Raw genomic sequence first — 16,556 nt, forward strand, 5'->3', positions numbered from 1 at the left:
AGTTGGGCGTGATGGTGGGCATCTGTAATCCTAGCTACTCAGGAGGCTGAGGCAGGAGAATCACTTGAACCTGGGAAGCAGAGGTTGCAGTGAGCCGAGATTGAGCCACTGCACTCCAGCCTGGGCAACAGAGCAAGACTCTGTCTCAAAAAAAAAGATATTACAAAGTGGAAAGACAATCCCCCACAGGCTGGAAGAAGAAATTTGCAGTCCATACAATTTTAAAAGATTTAGTATCAATTACAAGTAATATACTTTTATAATCAACAGGGCTGGGAGTAGTGGTTCATGACTGTAATCCCAGCATTTAGGGAGGCTGACGCAGGAGGATCACTTGATCCCAGGAGTTCAGGGCCAACCTGGGTAACATAGTGAGACTCTGTCTCTTTTTATTTTGAGACGAAGTCTTGCTCTGTAGTCCAGGCTAGAGTACATTGGTGGGATCTCAGCTCACTGCAACCTCAACCTCCTGGGTTCAAGCGATTCTCCTGCCTCAACCTCCTGAGTAGCTGGAATTACAGGCATGCCCACCGCACCCAGATAATTTTTTGTATTTTTTAGTAGAGATGGGGTTTCACCATGTTGGCCAGGCTGGTCTTGAACTCTCGACCTCAGGTAATCCACCCCCTCGGCCTCCCAAAGAGCTAAGATTACAGATCTGAGTCACTGGCCTGGCCCCTTTCTCTATTAGAACATAATATTGGCTGGGCGCAGTGGCTCACGCCTGTAATCCCAGCACTTTGGGAGGCCAAGGTGGGCGGGTCATGAGGTCAAGAGATCGAGACCAGCCTGGGCAACATTTGAAACCCCGTCTCTACTAAAAATACAGAAATTAGCCGGGTGTGGTGGCAGGTGCCTGCAATCCCAGCTACTTGGGAGGCTGGGGCAGGAGAATCGCTTGAACCTGGGTGGTGGAGGTTGCAGTGAGCTGAGATTGCGCCATTGCACTCCATCTTGGGTGACAGAGCAAGACTCCGTCTCAAAAACAAAACAAAACAAACAAACAAAAAAAACCCATAATATTATATAAAATAATCAATAAGGAAATGAGGGAAAAAGAGGCCGGGCATGGTGGCTCACACCTGTAATTCCAACTCTTTGGGAAGCCGAGGCAAACAGATCATGAGGTCAGGAGTTAAAGATCAGCCTGGCCAACATAGTGAAACCCCATCTCTACTACAAATACAAAAATTAGCCAGGTGTGGTGGTACGTGCCTGTAGTCCCAGCTACTTGGGAGGTTGAGATGGGAGAATTGCTTGAACCTGGGTAGCAGGGGTGGTAGTGAGCCGAGACCATGCCACTACACTCCAGTCTGGGTGACAGAGTGATCTGCCTGCCTCGGCCTCCCAAAGTGCTGGGAGAAAAAAGAAAATGGCAGAAAAAGAAAAAGAAACAAAAGATCAGAGGTGGCCATTTCCAGAAACATGAGTTAGTAATCCATAAATGTGAAAAGCTAGTTATCCCCGCCAGCAAATGAAGCACTGCAAACTCTATCCAGAAAGAGCTACCACATCATGCTCCTGAGAAGCAGCAAGTCATAGGGTACTGGAGGGAGAGGTGGGTTTTGTTCGTTCGTTTGTTTGTTTTTGAGAGGGAGTCTTGCTCTGTTGCCCAGGCTGGAGTGCAGTGGCACAATCTCAGCTCACCACAGCGTCCACTTTCTGGGTTCAATTGATTCTCCTGCCTCAGCCTCCTGAGTAGCTGGGATTACAGGTGTCCACCACCACATCCAGCTTATTTTTGTAATTTTAGTAGAGACAGTGTTTCACCATGTTGGTCAGGCTGGTCTTGAATTCCTGACCTCAAATGATCTGCCCAACTCCGTCTCCCAAAGTGCTGGGATTACAGGCGTGAGCCACCCCACCCGGCCAGTTTGTCTCTGTCCCCCAGGCTGGAGTACAGTGGCTCGATCTGGGCTCACTGCAGCCTCTGCCTCCTGGGTTCAAGTGATTCTCCTGCCTCAGCCTCCCAAGTAGCTGGGATTACAGGCAGGCATGTACCACTACGCCTGGCTAATTTTTTGTATTAGAGATGAGTTTTTGCCATGTTGGCCAGGCTGGTCTTGAACTTCTGACCTCAGGTGATCCACCCACCTCAGCCTCCAAAAGTGCTGGGGTTACAGGCGTGAGCCACCATGCCCAACCTGTTTATTTGTCTTTTTTGAGATGAAGTTTTGCTCTTGCTGCCCAGGCTGGAGTGCAATGGCACAATCTTGGCTCACCACAACCTCCGCCTCTCGAGTTCAAGTGATACTCCTGCCTCAGCCTCCCCAGTAGCTGGGATTACAGGTATGTGCTACGACGCCCAGCTAATTTTGTATTTTTAGTAGAGACGAGGTTTCTCCATGTTGGACAGGCTGGTCTCTAACTCCTGCCCTCAGGTGATCTGCCCGCCTCAGCCTCCCAAAGTGTTGGGATTACAGGCATGAGCCACCACTCCCAGCCTGTTTGTTTTGAGACAGTCTCCCTCTGTAACCCAGGCTGGAGTGCAGTGATGCAAACTCTGCCTCCCAGATGCAAGTGATTTTTTTGCCTCAGCCTCCTGAGTAGCTGGGATTATAGGCGTGCACCATCATGCCCAGCTAATTTTTGTATTTTTAGTAGAGACAGGTTTTCACCATGTTGGCCATGCTGGTCTGGAACTCCTGACCTCAGGTGACCCATCAGCCTCGGTTTCCCAAAGTGCTGGGATTACAGGTGTGAGCCATTGTTCCCAGCCTGGAGGGAGGGTTTATGACACAATCACTTCAGAGGGCAATTTGGCAATATCTGATAAACCTGGAATTGCATGTTTATCATTTGCCTGGAACCCAGCAATTGTAAACGGTAGTTATGGCTCTAGAGAAACTCCCATATGTGTGATGCGGAGACACACACAAGGATGTCTAGGCTGGGCATCATGGCTCTCACCTGTAATCCCAGCACTTTGGGAGGCCAAGGCAGGAGGGTCACTTGAGGTCTGGAATTTGAGCTAGCCTTGCCAACATGGTGAAACCCCGTCGTCTCTACTAAAAATACTAAAATTAGCTGGGCGTGGTGGCAGGTGCCCATATTCCCAGCTACTCAGGAGGCTGAGGCAGGAGAATTGCTTGAACCCAGGAGGCAGAGGTTGCAGTAAGCTGAGATCGTGCCACCATACTCCAGCCTGGGCAACAGTGTGAGACTCTGTCTTAAAAAAAAAAAAAGTTGTTCATTCACGTTGTTTTTTTTTTTTTTTTTTTTGAGACAGAGTCTTGCTCTGTCACTCAGGATAGAGTGGTGCAATGGCATTATCTCGGCTCACTGCAACTTCCACCTCCCAGGTTCAAGTTATTCTCCTGCCCCAGCCTCCCGAGTAGCTAGGATTACAGGTACCCACCACCACGCCCGGCTAATTTTTGTATTTTTAGTAGAGATGGGGTTTCACCATATTGGGCAGGCTGGTCTCGATCTCCTGAGCTTGTGATCCGCCTGCCTCAGCCTCCCAAAGTGCTGGGATTACAGGCATGAGCCACCGTGCCCAGCTCATGTTCTTTATAATAACAACAACAACAAAGAAATTAGAAACAACTTAAATGTCCATGAACAGGAGAATAAAAATTTAGATTTATTCACAAAATGGAATACTATGCAGCAGATAAAATGAAAGTACTATCTCATGTATCAAGGGGGATAAGTATCAAAAACATGATACATGATATGAGTAAAATAAAACCAAATGGCAGAAGAATCTGGGCCACATTACATCATGTTTGTAAGAACTTATGATACATGAGCAACAATATATATTTTTGTGGTTGCATATCCACAAAAATGGATATGCAAAGTTGAGGCTGCAGTGAGCCACAATCACACCATTGCACTTCGGCCTGGGTAACAGAGCAAGACCCTGTGTCTCTCTCTCTCTCTCTCTCTCCACACACACACACACACACACACACACACACACACGCACGCACACACACAACAGCATAGACTGAAAAGACAGAATTTCAGGAGAGCGACTCCCTCTCAGGGGAAGGGGCAGAGATGGCAAAGTTCCACAGGGAGGGGAGGGGACTATAAAGGAAGAGGCCAGGCATAGTGGCTGGTGTCTGTCATCCCAGCACTTTGGGAGGCTGAGGTGGGCATATCACCTGAAGTCAAGAGTTGGAGACCAGCCTGGTCAACATGGCAAAACCCCATATCTACTAAAAATACAAAAATTAGCTGGGTGTGGTGGTGCGTACCTGTAATCCCAGCTACTCAGGAGGCTGAGGCAGGAGAATTGCTTGAACTGGGGAGGCGGAGGAGGTTGCAGTGAGCTGAGATCGCGCCACTGCATTCCGGCATGGGCAACAGAGTAAGACTCCATCTCAAAAAAAAAAATGTGGAAAGAAATAAGACAAACCATTAACACTTAAATCTTGGTGGCAAATATATGGCAGTATTCTATATATTATTTGCTGTCCTCTGTATTTTGTTATTATTCTGCATACCGTCTATTTAACATGGTGTGGAACACGTATGGGTCTCCCCAGCCGCTGCCCTCTTTCTCTGGATCTCCCAAACTCTCTTCCATCTTTTTCCCTCCCTTTCCTTCCTGACTTTCTACAAGTTTCTGGTTCCCCAGAAATCGAGGCAATGTGTCCTGGCAATTAGGGAGTGTGGCGCTGGCAGGCAGGCCCCTTGCTTCCAGCTGGCCCCGAGCATCCTCCTTTCTGTCCTCAGTGTTTCCTTGGGTGTTTAGAGTTGACCCCTTTCTGCCCTGCCTTTCCTCTCCAGCCCCCATAGGCAGGAGTTGGCTCTTTGTGCCAGGGATGAGGAATCCTGCTGGAGGTGAGGCTGCCATCGGGGGGGAGGGAACAGGATGGGCAAAGAGGGAGGCTGGGGGTGACCTTGACAAGCCACCCCATGCCAATCCTGGGAGCACAACCTGCTCCCTTCGCTATGGCCCAGAAGGACCGCTGGTGCCCAGCAGAGCTCTGCTTATCACTCTCCTCTTGCTCCTTGAAAATCCAGTGAATGCCCCTTCCAGGCTGGCCTCTTTCCTTCCACCCTTGCCCCATCTTCCTCTTAATAAGAGAATTCTGGAAATATGAGGGAAGGGACTAGAGAACTCATTCTAAGAGTGATGAGGACCTGGAATGGTAGGTTTGGGGAAAACACATTTGTCAATACCATAAAGGCAAGTCCATACCAATTATGACGACAGATGTTGTTAAACTTCTCTGTGTTTAGTTCACCTGATGAGTATTCTATTCGGATCTGATAGCATAAATATCAAAGAACAGAAAATATGGGAATCGTTCTTTTTAAAGAGGTGCTACATTTTGAACATATCTCCAAGAAAGTGGACACCTGCACAAAACTCTACCTGCAGAAACTACTTTTTTTTTTTTTTTGAGATGAAGTTTCGTTCTTGTCTCCCAGGCTGGAGTGCAGTGGCGCAATCTCGGTTCATTGCAACCTCCGCCTCCTGAGTTCAAGCAATTCTCCTGTCTCAGCCTCCCGAGTAACTGGGATTACAGGCACGTGCCACCACATCCAGCTAATTTTGAATTTTTAGTGGAGACAGGTTTTTTACCATGTTGGCCAGGCTAATCTCAAACTCCTGACCTTGGGTGATCTGCCGGCCTTGGCCTCCCAAAGTGCTGGGATTTCAGGCGTGAGCCACCATGCCGGGCCAGAATTTATTATTAGAGTTAGAATCATGCTGGAAGAGAGCGGCTATGTGACTAGATTCATTTTTGGTGGAGAGGGCAGCTCTGAGATCAAGTAATAGTAATAGTATTATTTCATAGAAAGACAATATGGGGTGATAGTTAAGCAAATGGACTCTGGAGCTATGGTGCCCACGTGCAAATTCCAGCTCCTCTACTGCCAGTATGGAATTTCAGGCAAATAACTCATTAGCCACTCTGTGCCTCAGTTCACTTTTCTGTGAAATAGAGTCAATTTGTTAGAATTAAGGGCGTAATACAGGTTAAATATTAGAATGGTATCTGGCATAGAAAGCATGTCAGGCTGGGTGTAGTGACACAGCCTGTAATCCCAGCACTTTGGGATCATACCAGGCCAGGGTGACAGAGCGAGACTGCGTCTGAAAAAAAGAAAACATGACAATGTAAGTATTCAAAGACTAGTAGCACTCTTTGTTATACCCCATGGCTCATATTCATTTACCACATTGTTACTATTTGAGACTGAGTCTCACGCTGTCACTGGGCTGCAGTGTAATGGCATGATCTCTGCTCACTGCAGCCTCCACCTCCCAGGTTCAAGCAATTCTTCTGCCTCAGCCTCCCGAGTAGCTGGGAGTACAGGCACCCACCACAACGCCCAGCTACCGTTTTGTGTTTTTAGTAGAGACAGGGGTTTCACCATGTTACTCCTAACCTCGTGATTTGCCCGCCTCGGCCTACCAAAGTGCTGGGATTACAGGTGTGAGCCACTGCATCTGGCTTATCACATTATTATTATTATTATTATTATTATTATTATTATTATTATTTTGACAGCAGCATCTATTTGCTGGACAATTCCAGATCATTCCTAACACAGCAGCGGAGTCTGTGCAGTCTGGCCAGGTGGGGAGGAGGGAGGGAGGGGGTGCCCAGAGGCGGGGAAGTGAACACAAACTGCTGTCTTTCCCTTTTGGTTAAAGAAAAATACTACCATCAATATCCCACTCTAAAAGTGGGAAGGAAAAAACTTGATTGCTTTAATGTGGCGTTTAGACATCTCCTCCCGTTTCACATGCACGGTTTATTTGGGTAACACTACCATCACCAGCAGAACACCTATAAGTAAAAACAAACGTCAGGGAGGAGAAAGTATGAACAAAAGGAAGCTGCAGAAGGCGGCCCGGGAGGGCTCCACGCTCAGTAGAAGCAGACAGTGTGCAGGAAGGTAAGCCCGCTCCTCTCCACACACTCCTGCAGCAGCTCGTTAATCTGGTTCTCCATGTCCTCCGTGTGCTGGATACACTAGCGGAGCTCACAGATGAGAAACGCCCCCAGGGTGGCCTCCTGGTGCTTGTCCTGGATGTCCACATTGATAACGTGCACCGGCTGGCAGGTTTCCTGTTCTCTGGAATTCAGATCTTCCACCACCTGGTTGTACACTCTCTCGGCAAGTGAGGATCAGATCAAACAGGTCTTTTCAGTTATGGAAACTTTCTGGCCGGCTCGATTCTCTTATTTCTGTCCAGCATATGCAAAATGCCATTTTGTGTATAGAGTTCTTTGTCTTTCCTAAGAAGATCATTGTACATCTGGTCATATGTGATTCTGAAATCATAAACATTGGGCTTGTCTGCCGCTGGTCCTGGACGCTTCATGTGAGTCCCTGTTCCAAAGGACTGGACGCCGAATCCCCGTTTGCTGAGGATGTTGTGCACCTCCATGCTCCGGTTCTGGTTGCTCAAGCACACCGCCGCCACCTGCAGCGGACGGCATGGCAGTGGCCGCACAGCCTTCTCACATTATTATTTACACATATACGGTTCAATTGGCCCTTATACTTCTCCCCTGACTGTTCCCTTCCTTGAGAGAAACTGAAGTTCGTAGAGGGCCTCGGTGACAGAAGAGGGTGGGAGGAAGATGGTCAAGGTAAAAAAGTTTGCGCATCAGACCTGGGAGGGTTCCAATTCCAGCTGGAACACTTTAGCCCTCCAGAGACATCCCGGATGGAGAGCTTTGAAGGTTCCAAATAAGGAGCAGTCACATTAGCTGGGACAACCATTGGTTGCTTTAGTCCACACACTCTTTTGTGCAGGCTCTCAAAGTACATCAGTGGAGAAGACAGTCCTGCTCTCAAGGTGTGGTCAGTAGGAGAGACAGGAGGAAGCCGGAAATTATAAGGCAGAAAGAGAAATGCCTGCAGCTTAGGCGTCCAGGGCACTTGGCCAACGTGAAAGGTGAGAGGAAGCTTCCTGGAGGGTGGGGCTTTAATCTGAGGCCTGGAGGAGTGGCCAGAGAGGGAGGAGGGCTTCCAGGAGGAAAAGAGGGGTTGTCCTGGGGATGAAGGATGGGTAGAATGTGACAAACAGCCCCTCTACCCATGCTCTAGGAAGGGGTTAGAGTCCAGGTAAGGAAGAACTGGAGCAGATGGAAGGCCAGACAGTAAGGTGATTCAGGAAATGCTTAGCAGACCTGAGGCGTGGGCCAGCAACAACTCCCAGGCAAGTCCTGGACGTCCCTCCTGGCTGTGTCACTAACAGATGCTGGGAACACTGTGGACCCCTTGGTGGTGACTGAGCAACCCCAGGCTTCTGGAAGAACTGGCAAAGCCCGAGCTATCTGAAATAACAAGAAGAAATTGTTGTTGAATTTTAACTTGTAAATTAGGTTTCCCCGAAATGAGTTACTTGCTTTGTGAGGCTTGTTACTTACTGTATTGATTATATTTGAGAAAATTAAGAATAATGTAAAAAGTTAAAATGTAGCTTGCAACTTTGGCTCTGCTGAGCTGTTCTTGTAAAAACAGAAACTTAATGTAAGAGACAAGCCACGTAGCCTGACTGCCAGAGAGAGATGACAGCATGTAATAAGCTTCTCGTTGCAGAGAGCCTAGAAACGGACGTGTAATGGAGAGGCTTATTGCCCAGATTCCTTTCCCAGGAAAGGCATATTGATTACAGCCCTGGAAAGGGAATGCAACCCTTATGGAGAGCCTGTAAACGGATGCATGAGGGGCATCTGTCATGAGGAAAAACCTCTGTGGTGGAGATAAGGATGTGAAAGTCTTTCTTCTCCCGCTGCTCCTCCAGGCCTGCTTGGGGTCTCCCCCGTCTTGCAGTTTTGTGGTCGGGCTGGTTGTCCTGTGTCAGATCCTGTTCCCCCTGCAGCTGTGAGCCCAGTGTATTCTTGCTGATGATTATAAGTTTATGTTTAACCTCTATTCTTGCTAAGGTGTATGGTTTCTATGCTGACACACAGAAAGTTATCTTTACGTCGTTCTGCTTTTTCAATATTACGTTGTGAATTTTATGCACCAGTTTTGCAAATGTGTTCTTTTTGTATGATTATTACCACACTGTTGTATGGCCTCACTCCCCCTCCCCTATTGAAAGAGTCTAATAAAAAACTGAGGCTTTCAGGGGAATTTTAGACATCCACGGAGCAGCTTTATGTGGTGTCTCCTCTGGACCCAGCTTTGAAGAAAACTGTTTTTTTGTATTTTTTTTTTCCTTTTCATTGACCACTTGATCACTTTGAGAGATCTTGAATCCGCATTGATATATTGGGAGCTAGTCTTCCAAAAAACAGAAACAGGGAAACCAGGACTCTTTCGGGGGATGAGGTGATGATCCAGGTTCCCAACAAGATTCTGAAGCCCTATGAAACCTAGAGTGTGACATCTCTGGAAGGGTGGATGAGGGGCAGGAGAAAAGTGGATTGGGGAGGGGGGCCAAGGAGAGAGTGAAGCTGCTGTGAGGATGAGTAGGCTGGGAACTTGGAGACTCCCATGTCAGCACCTCATTCACCATCCTTGGAAGACAGAAGAAGCTCAGGGAGCTGTGCAAGAGATAGGAAAGTGCATTTACAAACTCCCACAGGGATGGAGTAAGTTTAACACAATTATTTTGTAATTACTTTGTAAATAAACACACACACACCCACGTGCATATACACACACACACACACACACACACACAGAGGCACTGATAAAGAGCAGGAAGAGGCCGGGTGCAGTGACTCACGCCTGTAATCCCAGCACTTTGGGAGGCTGAGGTGGACAGATCACCTGAGGTCAGGAGTTTGGGACCAGCCTGGCCAACATGCCGAAAGCCTGTCTCTACTTAAAATACAAAAATTAGCCAGGCGTGGTGGCGAGTGCCTGTAATCCCAGCTACTTGGGAGGCTGAGGTGGGAGTATTGCTTGAATCCAGGAGATGGAGGTTGCAGTGAGCAGAGATCCTGCCACTTCACTCCAGCCTGGGCAACACAGTAAGACTTTGTCTCAAAAAAAAAAAAAAAAGAATTTTATAAGAAAAAATGCTCAGTACAAAAATAGGCAAGGACAAGAGGCTCAGGCAGGAGGATTGCTTGAACCCAGGTGTTCCAGACTGTAGTGCTTGATGATCCCACCTACAAATAGCCACCACACTCCAGCCTGGGCAACATAGTGAGACCTAAATATATATGTGTGTGTGTGTGTGTGTGTGTGTGTGTGTGTGTGTGTACATATATATAACTACCTCTTTATATTCTTTGGGAACATATATATATATCATATATATAGAAAATAAAATGCAAGCAAAAGCAAAAAATGAGTAGTTGCTCAGTCTCATTTTCCTTAAGAGAAATGCAAATTATAGCTATGCTGAGATACCATTTTTCTTTTACCAGATTAGAAATACGTAAAAAGGCCGGGCGCAGTGGCTCATGCCTGTAATCTCAGCACTTTGGGAGGCCGAGGCAGGCAGATCACAAGGTCAAGAGATCGAGACCATCCTGGCCAACATTGTGAAAACCCATTTCTACTAAAAATACAAAAATTAGCTGGGCAGGGTGGCACGCGCCTGTAGTCCCAGCTACTCGGAAGGCTGAGGCAGGAGAATCGCTTGAACCCAGGAGGCAGAGGTTGTGTGAGCCAAGATCGTGCCATTGCACTCCAGCCTGGGTAACAAGAGCGAAACTCCGTCTCAAAAAAACAACAACAACAACAACAACAACAACAAAAAGGAAGCTATAGGCCAGGCACGGTGGCTTATGCCTGTAATCCTAGCACTTTGGCTTTGGGAGGCTGAAATGGGTGGATCACTTGAGGTCAGAAGTTCAAAACCATCATGGCCAACATGGTGAAACCTCATCTCTACTTAAGAAAAAAAAAGAAAAAAAAATTAGCAGATTGTGGTGGCAGGTGGCTGTAATCCCAGCTACGTGGAAGCCTGAGGCAGAAGAATTCTTGAACCTGGGAGATGGAGGTTGCAGTGAGCCAAGATGACACCGTTGTACTCCAGCCTGAGTAGCAAGAGCAAAACTCTGACTCAAAAAAAAAAAAAAAGAACCAAAAAACAAAACAAACAAAAAAAACACCTCTCTGTATACTAATAGAAAAATATCTCTAAGATATATATTTTTTAAATTGCTTTTAAAAATAAGCTAGCTACTGGGCTAGGCACAGTTGCTTATGCCTGTAATCTCAATACTTTGGGAGGCGAAGGCAAGAGGATCACTTGAGCCCAGGAGTTCGAGACCAGCCTGGGCAACATAGTGAGACTGTCTCTACAAAAAATAAAAAAAAAAAGCTGACCTTGTTGGTGTCCAACCATAGTCCCAGCTACGCAGGAGAGTGAGGCAGGAAGATCACCTGAGCCCAGGAGTTCAAGGCTTCAGTGAACCATGATTGTACCACTGCACTGCAGCCTGGGCAACAAAGGGAGACCCTGTGCAAAACAAAACAAAACAAAACCCCCCCAAAACTAAAAGACCAGGGCTGGGCATGGCGGCTCACGCTTGTAATCCCAGCACTTTGGGAGGTCGATGAGGGTGGATCACAAGGTCAGGAGTTTGAGACCAGCCTGATCAACATTGTGAAACCCCGTCTCTACTAAAAATGAAAATAAAAAATAAAAAAATTAGCCGGGTGTGGTGATGTGAGCCTGTAATTCCAGCAACTCGGGAGGCTGAGGCAGGAGAATCACTTGAACCCGGGAGGTGGAGGTTGCAGTGAGCTGAGATGGCGCCACTGTACTCTAGCCTGGGCGACAGAGTGAGACTCTGTCTCAGAAAAAACAAAACACACACACACACACACACACACACACACACACACACACACAAAAGGAGCTAATGAGCTCATCCTGCTTTACTTTTTCTTCACTTAGCATCTTGTCAGCTCCACAGCTGTGGCTTGGCGGCATCTAGTCTGTTGCTTCTGTTGCATAGCAGCACATTTGGGACCCAATTTTCTCAGAGACCAGAGGATGAAGCTGCTAAGATACTCTGAGGGAGAAGAGAAGTGACGTTGAGGTTGTTTCTCTGATGTAGCCTCATTATTTGCAGTAAAAATGGAGGCTCTATTAAAAGGTCGGGGGGACATGGAGGCAGTGGTGTGTAGAATGGCAGTCAGTCATCAGGAGAAGAAATCTAACTTGCCATGTGGCCTCCATTGGGGTCAACCAGCATGGATGGGGACGATACAGGCCGCATGGTTTAGTGCCCTTTCCCAGAAAAACTCAGCCACCTGGTTCTATGAGCAGAGGACTAGAAAATGTGGGGCTGCCTGCCTGTGGTTACAGGTCCCTTGGAGACAGCACGGGCATAGTGGGAATAGCCTCCCAGGGTGTTCAGGCTGAGCTGGGATGGAATTCTAGTGAAGTTGGACAGGGATGGAGTCCAAAGGGACTAGAAGATTGGTGAGCCTCATTTTCCAAATTCTAAATAATATTGTATACAGTTATTGCTAATAGTATTTAATGCAGGCAAGTGGTAAACACTCACTAATGTCAAGGACTATTCTAAGTCTAATACGCATCTTGCTTATTCAACTCTATGTCATAACCTTCATGCCATTTGTGTTATTTAGTTCAATGGTTTGATATTTTATCGTGTGTATAATCTCTAATGTGGATTTATTTATTTATTTTTAAGACAGCGTCTCACTCTGTTGCCCAGGCTGGAGTGCAGTGGTTTGATCAGAGCTCTGCAGACTTGAATTCCTGGGCTCAAGTGATTTCCCTACTTCAGCTCCCGAGTAACTATGACTATAGGCATGCCCCACCACACCTGGCTATAATGTGTTCACAATTGAAAATTTGTTTTAAAAAAAATTTTTTTTACTGTTATAGATAATATCCAAAGTTTTTTTAAAAAAAGAATGGTGTGCCTAAGTGCTTCACTTTCACTATCACAGTTGTCCATGCAACACCCCTCTGAGACAGGAATTGTCACCTCTGATTGGCAGATTCAAAAGGACACTGTGTTAGGAAGGTAAAGTAATTCGCCCAAAGACACCCAGCTCATGAATCTTCACCTTGCGCCACTATGTGAAGTGTTGGGGAAAGAAAATAACTTTTATTTGACGTGGTGGTGGGTGACTGTGATCCAGCCTCTTGGGAGGCTGAGGCCTGAGAATTGCTTGAACCCAGGAGGCAGAGGTTGCAGTGAGCTGAGATAGCGCCACTGAACACCAGCCTGGGCAACTGAGAGAGACTCTGTCTCAAAAAAATAAAAAATAAAAATAAATAAAATAAAAATAACTTATCTGAGGAATGTAAGACCTTTCAATTATCAGGCCCAGAGAGACATTAACATGAGACACAATCGCACCCTACACTCTGCTCTCCCCTTTAAGCTATGTATTCATCCCTTGGAACTGATTGCTGTTGCTACAAGTAGCTATAAATTGTCCTAATAATGCGACACCAGACACTATAGCCAATCACTAATCAATGTTATTTTTGAAAACCAATGAGAATTCCTGACAAACAACTTTGTAACATTCCACTCACTATCCTCCTTTTTTAGCTTTATTTATTCTTTATCTTTTTTGAGACGGAGTCCTGCTCTGTCGCCCAGGTTGGAGTGCAGTGGCACGATCTGGGCTCACTGCAACCTCCACCTCTCGGGTTCAAGCGATTCTCCTGCCTCAGCCTCCCGAGTAGCTGGGACTACAGGCACCCATCACCATGCCCAGCTAATATTTTTTTTTCTATTTTTTTGAGACGGTGTTTCGCTCTTGTTACCCAGGCTGGAGTGCAATGGCGCGATCTCGGCTCACCGCAACCTCCGCCTCCTTGGTTCAGGCAATTCTCCTGCCTCAGCCTCCTGAGTAGCTGGGATTACAGGCACGCGCCACCATGCCCAGCTAATTTTTTGTATTTTTAGTAGAGATGGGGTTTCACCATGTTGACCAGGATGGTCTCGATCTCTTGACCTCGTGATCCACCCGCCTCAGCCTCCCAAAGTGCTAGGATTACAGGCGTGAGCCACCGCGCCCGGCCCCAGCTAATTTTTGTATTTTTCACAATCTTGGCCAGGCTGGCCTTGAACTCCTGACCTCGTGATCCACCCGCCCCAGTCTCCCAAAGTGCTGGGATTACAGGCATGAGCCACCGCATCCGGTCTTTTTTACTTTTAAAAATGCATTTTGGCCAGGCACGGTGGCTGACACCTTTAATCTCAGCACTTTGGGAAGCTGAGTGGGGGCAGATCACTTGAGGTCAGTAGTTTGAGGCCATCCTGGCCAACATGGTGAAACCCCATGTCTACTAAAAACACAAAAATTAGCTGGGCATGGTGATGTGTGCCTGTAGTCCCAGCTACTCAGGAGGCTGAGGCAGGAGAATCAATTACCTGAGCGCAGGAGGCAGAGGTTGCAGTGAGCCAAAATTGTGCCACTGTACTCCAGCCTGGGTGACAGAGAGCCACACACACGCACACACACACACACCCCAAAACAAAACAAAACAAAAAACATTTTTTTTTTTTGAGACAAGACCTCACTCTGTCACCCAGGCTGGAGTGCAGTGGTATGATCACAGTTCACTGCAGCCTCGACCTCCTGGACTCAAGTGATTCTCCCACTTCAGCTCCCCACGTAGCTGGGACCACAGGTGTGCGCCACCAGGCCTGGCCAACTTTTTCTTTTCTTCCTTTTGAAACAGTCTCACTCTGTCACCCATGCTGGAGTGCAGTGGCACAACCTTGGCTCACTGCAACCTCCGCCTCCTGGGTTCAAGCAATTCTCTTGCCTCAGCCTCCTGAGTAGTTGGGATTACAGGCATGCACCACCATGCCTGGCTAATTTTTGTATTTTTAGTAGGGATGGAGCTTCACCATGTGGCCAGGCTGGTCTTGAACTCCTGGCCTCAAGTGATCTACCCGCCTCGGCCTCCCAAAGTGCTGGGATTACAAGTGTGAGTCATTGTACCCAGCCTAAAAATCCACTTGTAACTGCTGCTAATTGGGGTGTCTATTCAGAACAATTTGAATCTATTCTTCAGGGTTGCAGTCCTTAAGTTTGACCCAAATAAACTCTCTACTCCCATAAAGTTTGCTTCAGTTTCCTCATTTTATGTTTAGTGTGTTGGTGAGTCACTTCAGCTTTGTTCCAAACCAGAAGGGGTAGTCCTGATTTGGGAATTTTCTGCTTCCTTTCTACCCTGGCTTGAAGTTGGCAGCATCTCACCCTAGGCCGTGGACACCACCTAGGGGTGGTGTCAGCATCTTCCTGGAATTCCCAGAACCATTTGGGACTGCCTGGGACCTCTCAGAGGCTCAAAGGACCTGCTAGGTTTTGTTTTTCTTCTTTTTCTTCTTCTTCTTCTTCTTTTTTTTTTTAAAGATGGAGTCTCCCTGTGTTGCCCAGGCTGGTCTGAAACTCCTCAGCCTCCAAGTAGTTGGAATTACAGGCATGTGCCACCAGGCCCAGCATGGACCTGTTAGTTTGAGGCTGTCAGTGACCGCTCTCTGCCCTCCCCTGGGGACTTTTGCTCATCGACCAGAGAAGCTCTGTGGAGAGCAGATGGCTACCATCTCTTAGAGAGGGAGGGAGGATGATGAGTGGGAGAACGGTCTTTCAAGAGGATCCTTAAGAGGGTATGACCTATTCTCTCAGGCAGGACTGGAAATAGAGAGGAAGCAGGGAGGGCTGGCAGGACAGGAAATGATTCCTCTGAAGGCAGTGGGGGGTGATGATATGGAGGGAAGGTGGCTTTATATCCAGGGCAGACTAGCTTTAGTCTTTGAAGTCACCAAGGAGGCAGGGGCCAGGGCTGGTGCAGAGAATCAGTCACCAGATTAAGGAATCCCACCTGCCCCACTAAGCATACAAGGGCTGGATTTAGTGCACATGGAAGGAAGCTAGCAACCCCAGGAAGCTGCCCAGAGACAGGAAGGGTTTAGCTTCATTGGAGATGACAGATCTCTAACCTAGGGGAAGATGGGTGGGGCGGTCACTACTTGAGAGGCTGAGAAGCTCATGTGCCTGGGCTCCAGTGTCCCTGCCAGAAACCAGAAGGGGAGGCCGTGGAGAGCTCTCGAAGGACAGGAGGAGAAGTGCAGTTTTCAGGGCTGCTGTGAGCGGCCTGGGTTTTCTCACTACTGCAGGAGGCTGTGGCTGGGGGTGGGGTGTGGGCATCTAGGGTGGAGACCCCAAGGTCAAAAACAGGTAGGCCCAGAAAGAAGTGCTTTTTTCATGCTTCCTGCAAGGGCAGTAGCCTGACAGACAACAAATTTCTAACAAGAATGATAATTTGAATCTGAACACCTTTAAGGCAGGAATGAATTCACCTATTGTCACAGTCCTCAACCCTCCCAGTCCCACACCAGGAGGATTCTTTCATTTAATTAATTAATTAATTAATTAATTTTTGAGGTGGAGTCTTGCTCTGTCACCCAGGCTAGAGTGAAGTGGTGCGATCTCGGCACACAGCAACCTCCACCCATCAGGTTCAAGCAATTCTTCTGCCTCAGCCTCCCAAGTAGCTGGGATTACAGGCATGCGCCACCATGCCCAGCTAATTTTTGTATTTTTAGTAGAGTGGGGTTTTACCATGTTGGCCAGGCTGGTCTCGAACTCCTGACCTTAGGTGATCCACCCACCTTGGCCTCCCAGAGTGCTGGGATTAAAGGTGTGAGCCACTG

General features: G+C 47.5%; 1 pseudogene; it reads right to left on the reverse strand.

Annotated features, from left to right (window-relative positions):
• Positions 1-6,842: 6,842 nt before the first annotated feature.
• On the reverse strand, positions 6,843-7,752 carry LOC105714714 (RNA polymerase II subunit A C-terminal domain phosphatase SSU72-like; annotated as a pseudogene).
• Between the last annotated feature and the right edge of the window lie 8,804 nt (positions 7,753-16,556).

Source organism: Aotus nancymaae, unplaced genomic scaffold (genome assembly GCF_030222135.1).
Source record: "Aotus nancymaae isolate 86718 unplaced genomic scaffold, 86718_ANA_hifiasm-v0.15.2.pri h1tg000040l, whole genome shotgun sequence".
Classification (NCBI taxonomy): Eukaryota; Metazoa; Chordata; class Mammalia; order Primates; family Aotidae; genus Aotus; species Aotus nancymaae.